General features: G+C 30.7%; 1 long non-coding RNA gene across 1 annotated transcript in view; it reads right to left on the bottom strand.

Annotated features, from left to right (window-relative positions):
• Nucleotides 1-7,713, bottom strand: part of LOC107550221 (uncharacterized) — a 43,206-nt gene that overhangs the window by 4,144 nt on the left and 31,349 nt on the right. The window contains exon 2 of the long non-coding RNA XR_001604635.1: nucleotides 2,103-2,238. This is a non-coding gene — a long non-coding RNA (uncharacterized lncRNA). The remainder of the gene's footprint in view (nucleotides 1-2,102; nucleotides 2,239-7,713) is intronic.

Here is a 7,713-nt window from a genome sequence, read left to right as displayed (position 1 = left end):
TAAATACTTTTTTGCCCCACTGTGTATATATATATATATATATATATAAATAAATAAATAATTTTATACAACAAGACCAGTGACTTTCAATAAGAAAGTTGGTAGGGTTGTCGTGTTAAAAGACTAATTGAAGAGTTCAGATGCAAAAGCCTCTAAGTGCCGTCTGAAATGTTCATCTAAAATGTCCTTCTAATGTTTTTATCAGGCTCCTATATTTATGTTCAGTTATTTCACTATAATGGCACAGCAAATTTGCCATTAAAGTAAATTACTGAACCTAAACATAGGAGCCTGATAAAAACATTAGAAGGACATTTCAGATGGCACTTAGAGGCTTTTGCATCTGAACTCTTCAATTAGTAAAGTAAATACTAAAAAAGTAAATGCTTCTTTCATACTTATAATCTTATATTACTTATATTCTTTCATACTTATATTTCATACTTATACTTAACATAATCACAGTCACTTCAAAACTCCAGACTGGCAAATAACGACATAAATAACAGCTAATTCTGAACCTACAGTATATCCCTCTTTACATGATTTTCTGTTTTGACAGCAAAAACGTATATCTTACTCATATCAAGAAGAGGAAACATTTTTCTTTTCATCCAGTTACATCCTTCTGGTATGTGTGGGTCTGCATTGGGCCTCACCGTAAGCAAAACCAGTTCAGTAAAGCACTCAAAACATTAGCTCAAAATATCCAGCGGTTCCATATTTAAACCGCTGGAATGTATTTGGGTATAACTGTCTATAAAACACCTCAGCCCATTTTAAATGATGGATCCATTGCTCACCGACTGATCTGTTCTGTAATATGTCACAATGAATTTCATCCAGTAAAACTCAAACATAAACATGTACTTGCAAACATGTGCTTTTAAGATCTGGATTCAGTGTGATTTATGGTGGAGTTTATTCTAGAGTGTGTAAATCAAGCGGTGGCAGTGGTGGGTAGTTTTATTTTTATTTTAATAAAAAAATGCTTTCTGCTAGTTATCAAAACAGTTAAAATGTTTAAATGGTTTGCACCCATGATAACAGAAATAGCCCTATATATCTTCAGTAAACATGGTAACTAATTTTTTTAATCTTTACAGCATGAAATGTGAGTTGCTGGCAGTGAGAATCAGGCAAATGAAAAATGAAGAGTGTTGCAGTTTGAAACTAATGATGGCTTTTTTCTGACGGCACAACGGTCTGTCAATAACAGCCAATTAAAAATCAGCACAACATATTGCTGTATATTTTATAATGGTGCATTTGCAACGTATATCTAATCAATAATAATATTGCATATAATTAATTAATAATAGTTATATACAGTATAATTGTTGTATATGATCATTAATATCATTAATACCATTAATATAAAAGAAAAAATACAAATGTTATTATTGTTTTTATTGTCTGTATTTTTTATAATTGCATATTAATATAATTTCATATCAAGTTATAAATAACTCTGTATATAATTATTAATATAAAAGTAAAAAAGTTATATTAATATTATATACTGTATAATCTGTAATAAATATATTTCATATGAATTAATCATAATATAATATAATTAAACTTATATGTAATCATTAATATAAAAATAAATACATTTGATATAAACTTGTATATAATAGTTTATATATAAAAGTAAAAATATAAATGTTATATTATTATTATTATCTGTAATTTATATTTCTTAATAATTATAATATAATGTTTTTATTGTAACATAACGTATTCAAATACAGTAGCTTTGCATTTTTTCAACCATTTGAAACAATGAGTTCCAGTTGTTCATGATCATTGAACATTGATTTGAAATGATTAATAATAAAAAATTATAAACGTTTGAGATAAAGAGCAATTTCTAGCTGCTGAAATAGGTATATTAAAAAAAAAAAAAAAAGTCAACATTAAAAAAAAAAAAAAATTTTTTCGGGTACATCAACACAGAAATATGTTGAGTTTTGTTAAAGACGTGTGTTAAAATTATATGGAAATTTATCAGACGTGATCACAGATTCCGTGTGGGCTTTGTGAAGTTCCCGTGAAACCATCTGAAGAAACGCTGATCACATGAATAAAGGCATTCTTACTTTCTGTGTTCTCAATGGGAGTTGAGCAGCCACCTCACCACCATGCTTATGTCTGCGGTCACACACTCTCTAACACACACTCCTCTCGTCTAGTCCATGGCTGGCAGGTGAGGAAGACTCAGGCTCAAATGCAGGCCTAGAAACAGAGAGTAAGACAGAAAACGATTAGTGAACAAATCTCACAAACTCCAGTGCCCTATAAACCACAGTAATGTTGTCTGACTTTAGCCACATTATGCAAGCGTGACCCAATATCCCAATGACCCTCTTAAAACACCCCTACATCTCATATTGCTGCTGTTTGCTCAAATATACCCTTACAAACACAGCGCATAAAGTGTAGAGCAACTTTAGTCCATTTTAAACCCTCTGAAACGTAGTTAATAGAAAGTAAAAACACCAAACCTGTGAGTGTTTATGTTAACGCATGAGAAAAGGTTAAATATTGTACATATTTATTTATACATATTTTAAGATTGAAATGAATTTAAATAAATGTTAATAAATTGGTCAAAAAAAGTACAAAATACTTAAGTACTGTTTGAATAAACTGTTTGAATAAATATTATTTGTATATATTATATTACTTACAAATGATATAACATTTATACAGTATTTTTACTTTTAGATTAATGATTATATACAAGTTTAATTATATATTACCATATGTGTGTGTGTGTGTGTGTGTGTGTGTGTTTCTGAACTAGCTATACTTCTGCAGAAATGGCTGATAAGACTGATAAGGTTAAATTAAATGTTCATATTAACGGTTTGTGAGGAAACCACAGGACCAATTCGATTGCAACCTGAATATGATCCATTGTGGCTTAAAGGACTATTTCTTGCAAGCAGTCACAAGGTCAGATCTTGCTCAACTAAATATCATCTGTTTGTCAGTAAAAATCCCCCCTTTGTTTGACTTACGATAGTATTTATTTAGCAGATTTTTTGTTAAATTCCACAAATATGTATCAGTCATTTCAGTTTTTTTTTAATATAATTTAATTTTTTTATTTAGAATTTTGTTGTTGTTGTTGTTAAAAAATATATTTTTAGCCATTTCAGTATTAATTAATAACTATTTATTTATTTATTTGGCAGTTTTAGCTAAATTCCACCGATATTTTTCAACCATTACAGAATTTATTTATTTTAATATTTTTCTTTTTGTTAAATTCCGGATATATTCTTCAGCCATTATTTGTTTAATAAACTGTATATTAATTTATGTAGCTGATATTTTAGTTAAAATCCACTGATATTTTTCAGCCATTTATTTATTTAACAGATTTTTTTGTTAAATATTTTTCAATCATATCAGTGTTTGTTTGTTTATTTATTTTATAGATTGTTATATATATATATATATATATATATATATATTTATATATAATTATTTATTGATATAATTATTATATTATTTATGGATATTTTAATTAAATTGCACATATAATTTTCAGCCATTTATTTATTTAGTTAGCAGATTTTTTTTGTCAAATTTCATTTCATCACCAAAAGTATAACTAGTTTAAATAATAAAACTAATTTGGTTAATATCAATGGTTTCTATGGTTAATAGAAACAAGATGCCATATTAATTTATGGTGGTTTTACAGTAGTATCTGTAAGTCAAGTATTTTTGGAGAAACTATGGTATTTGCGAGATGTGTGTGTGTGTGTGTGTGTGTGTGTGTGTGTGTGTACTGTGAGCGATGAGGTCATTCTACAGACAGTGTGAATCTACGCGGCACAAAAAAATAATATGCATACACAAAACACACTATATTTGATGCCTCAGCAGGCCCAAAGTCTCCCACGGCAGCAGTTTTTACAGCAAGATCTCTTTGAGCTGCTGCTACCTCAAGAAGCAAGAATCACAATGCATAATTCACAGCTATGCATGCTGTACATTTCACTCTCCTCCCCTCGGAACAGCGGCTCGCAGCTCTGACAGAGTCTCATTTCACAGCATTAGACTGGGGAAGAGTGACAGGCAAAGAGATGGACAACTACATTAGCTCAAGGGTCAAAGGTCAGGGCTTTTAGGAAAAGAGGTTGGTAAAAGAAGAAAGCCTGTCAAGGGAACGTCTATCCAATTTAAGACCCTCTATATGTGAATGTATTCCTAAAAACTGACAAAACTATTTTATTAATTTTAACATTTTAACCAGATATGCTGCTTCTTTCCTCTTATTATGCATTATTAAAATCAAATTTCAGACTTTTAAGACTCTTTTTGAGATACCAGTAAAATCTATTGAATCTATTAAATAATGCTCTTAGTCTTTTCCTTTCTGTGATAGGCGACCCAGAGAGAATCCACATAAGTTTATGATGAATTAAAAGCTAGATACAGTTTATTGTGTAGCCAAAATACAAATAATTAGCAGAAAAAAAATAATTATGCACAATGCTGTACATTTAATTTTAAACAAGCTGAAATATGACAGCACTGTTATTTTGAAATGCCTTAGTATTATCAACTACTTATTAAAAAAGATGAGACAAAATATGCACCCTTACAGCTGTCTACTACAACATTTAATTATTTCAATAAAAATAAAAATATTACAATACAATAAACCATAATGTAAACATTGTCATAATATATCAACAGCAGAAGAGTCACAATCACTTGGTATAAATGCACGGTAATCATCGATTGAAGTCTAATAAATCGCATCAAACCATATCATGATCTTTATTTTTCCATTCCCAAATTTAAGACATAAAAAAATAATGACTTTTTTTCTTATGGCTCCTTTAATTATAAAAATAAATAAAAATCAGCTCAAGAAAAATAGAGATAAAGAAAAAAAAGTTAATAATCACATTAATCTGTATCATGATTCCTATTATTCTCCCCCCAGATTGAAGACATTAAAATTATAATTTTTGAAAGACTTTTGCTTTGGCATTTAAGACATTTTAAGACTTTTGAAAGGCAATTGGCTCTATTAATTATTAAAAAAAAATAATCAGCTCAAAAAAAGAAAAAAAAGGAACAAAAAAAAATTCCATATTGTGATTCCTTCCCCAAATTGAATACCTTAATATATACAGTGGTGTAAAAAAGTGTTGGCCCCCCTCTTGTTTTTAAAATTTTTTGCATATTTGTCACACTTAAAAGATTCAGATTATCAAACAAATTTTAATATTACACAAAGATAATGCAAGTAAATACAAAATGCAGTTTTTACATTATTATTTATTTTATTAAGGGAAAAAAGCTGTCCAAACCTGCCTGGCCCTACGTGAAAAAGTAATCGCGCCCTAAATCTAATAACTGGCTGTGCCACGCTTTGCAGCAACAACTGCAATCAAGTGTTTGCGATAACTGGCAATGAGTCTTTCATATCGCTGTGGAGGAATTTTGGCCCACTCTTCTTTGCAGAATTGTTTTAATTCAGCCACATTGGAGGGTTTTCGAGCCTGAATGGACCGTTTAAGCATATCAATTGGATTTAAGTCCGGACTTTGATTTGGCCACTCCAAAACCTTAATTTAGTTTTTCTTGAGCCATTCAGATTTCCCTTAATAAATGAAATCATCATTTAAAAACTGCATTTTGTATTTACTTGCAATATCTTTGTGTAATATTTAAATTTGTTTGATGATCTGAAATATTAAAGTGTGACAAACATGCAAAAAAATAAGAAATCAGGAAGGGGGCCAACACTTATTCACACCACTATATATATATATATATACATACATACATTTATATGTATATGTATATTATATATATGAACATCAGCTAAAAAAAATAAAGAGATTTAACACTGAGAACAAAGGTTTGACAATCTCTATTGTAGTATTTCTAATTCACTGAGCATAACAACTAAAGAAAGGCTTCTGAAGAAAGCTTTTAAAGGTCTAAATTAAGGAAATTAGGAAAAAGTAGCAGATCATACTTTGTTTATTAAATATGATCTCCACCCACACGTGCATTCATAGAAGCACGCATATACACCGAAAACAGGAAACAGTTTGTGTACACATCATGCTGCATTTACCTGAGCGCACAAGGACCCGCAGCCTTGTAATATTCATGAGCCCACGTTAACAAGCTCGAAAACCATTCCCAGTGAAAGAGTGAGCGCGAGAAACAGAAAGACCCTCACTCTCACCTCCACCTACGATCTGAGCTGCTGTAAAACACTTTCCACAGGCACAGCCTCACCTCTGCCACAGTGCTCACAGTCAACAGAGAAGCCGTTGTCACCATCAACAACAGCCACGCACTCATTCATCACATCTCCCTGTTCTCCCGCTGATGATCAACGTTTCCATGGCTAAATTTAACACAGTAACCTTCATAATTGCGCTCAGAGGCTGCTAGGTTTATTTTCAGAGCGTCAGACGTCTGGTAGCAGTGGAAAAATGTGCCATCACACCCAACTGATATGCAAAACAAGTGTGAGAATTATGGGAAGCAATTACTCAGAATTTCGCCACATTAAGTACACTGAGTAAGTGTGTCTGTTGTGTCTGTGTGTGCAATTTTAAAGATATTAAAACACACACAAAAAAACTCAAATACAAATTTAAATGTACATACACATGCATATATTAAATTACATATTAAATGTATAAATTGAAATAATATAATAAATAACTGATAAAATAATCATATATAAATACATTTATGAAAATTCTATAAAATATATTGTAATGACATATGACAATATAATATGATATATATATACACATACATAAACATATACATTATACTATATTTTATGTATACTGTATATGCCATGTATACAAAATATATTACAATAAAATATAATACTTTAAAATATATTATTATTATTATTAAAAATAACAACAACAACAACAATAATAATAATGATAAGAAATTATTATTTAATTTCCATTGTGTTAAAAAGCTGAAATAAAATAAAAACTAAACAATTATTAGGGTACAACGGGGCTAAAGGAACCCCGGGGTAAAAGGCGCCTTTGATATTATTTTCATCTAAACCACTAGATGGCACAAAAACGTGGCGTAGCACTTTCCAAAACATCCGCTTTTCAAGATGCACGTGTATTTTTGTCTGATCTTTGACGAGATCGCGCGCAGCAGCGCAAATTTGATTCTGTGCTTACTTGATCTAATATTTGATGTTTTTTTAAATGTTGTAGATTTAAGTAGTAAATGAGAATCGCTAAAATGAATGCATATATTTTGAGACAAAGGTCTTCTTTATGATTTTCAGTTTTGTTTAAAGGGGTCATATGATGCGATTTCAATTTTTCCTTTCTCTTTGGAGTGTTACAAGCTCTTGGTGCATAAAGAAGATCTGTAAAGTTGCAAAGACTAAAGTCTCGAATCCAAAGAGATATTCTTTATAAAAGTTAAGAGTCAACCACGCCTACCTAAAACGGCTCGTTCTAACATGCCCCAACATGTCTACATCACGATGTGGGAAGATTTGCATAATGCCGCCCAAATGTTCATGCAAAGAAAGAAGGCATAACTTTTATTCTGGTTGTAGTATTGTTGTTGCCGCCGCCGCCATGTCGTGAAGGCGCTGTGTTTCGTTGTGAAAGGGAAACTACTTTGTTTGGTCTTCCAAAAGAGGACGATATCCGCTTCGTCATGCCT

Source organism: Sinocyclocheilus grahami, unplaced genomic scaffold, assembly GCF_001515645.1.
Source record: "Sinocyclocheilus grahami isolate Dianchi unplaced genomic scaffold, SAMN03320097.WGS_v1.1 scaffold392.1, whole genome shotgun sequence".
Classification (NCBI taxonomy): Eukaryota; Metazoa; Chordata; class Actinopteri; order Cypriniformes; family Cyprinidae; genus Sinocyclocheilus; species Sinocyclocheilus grahami.
This window is presented reverse-complemented; position numbering and strand designations above follow the sequence as displayed.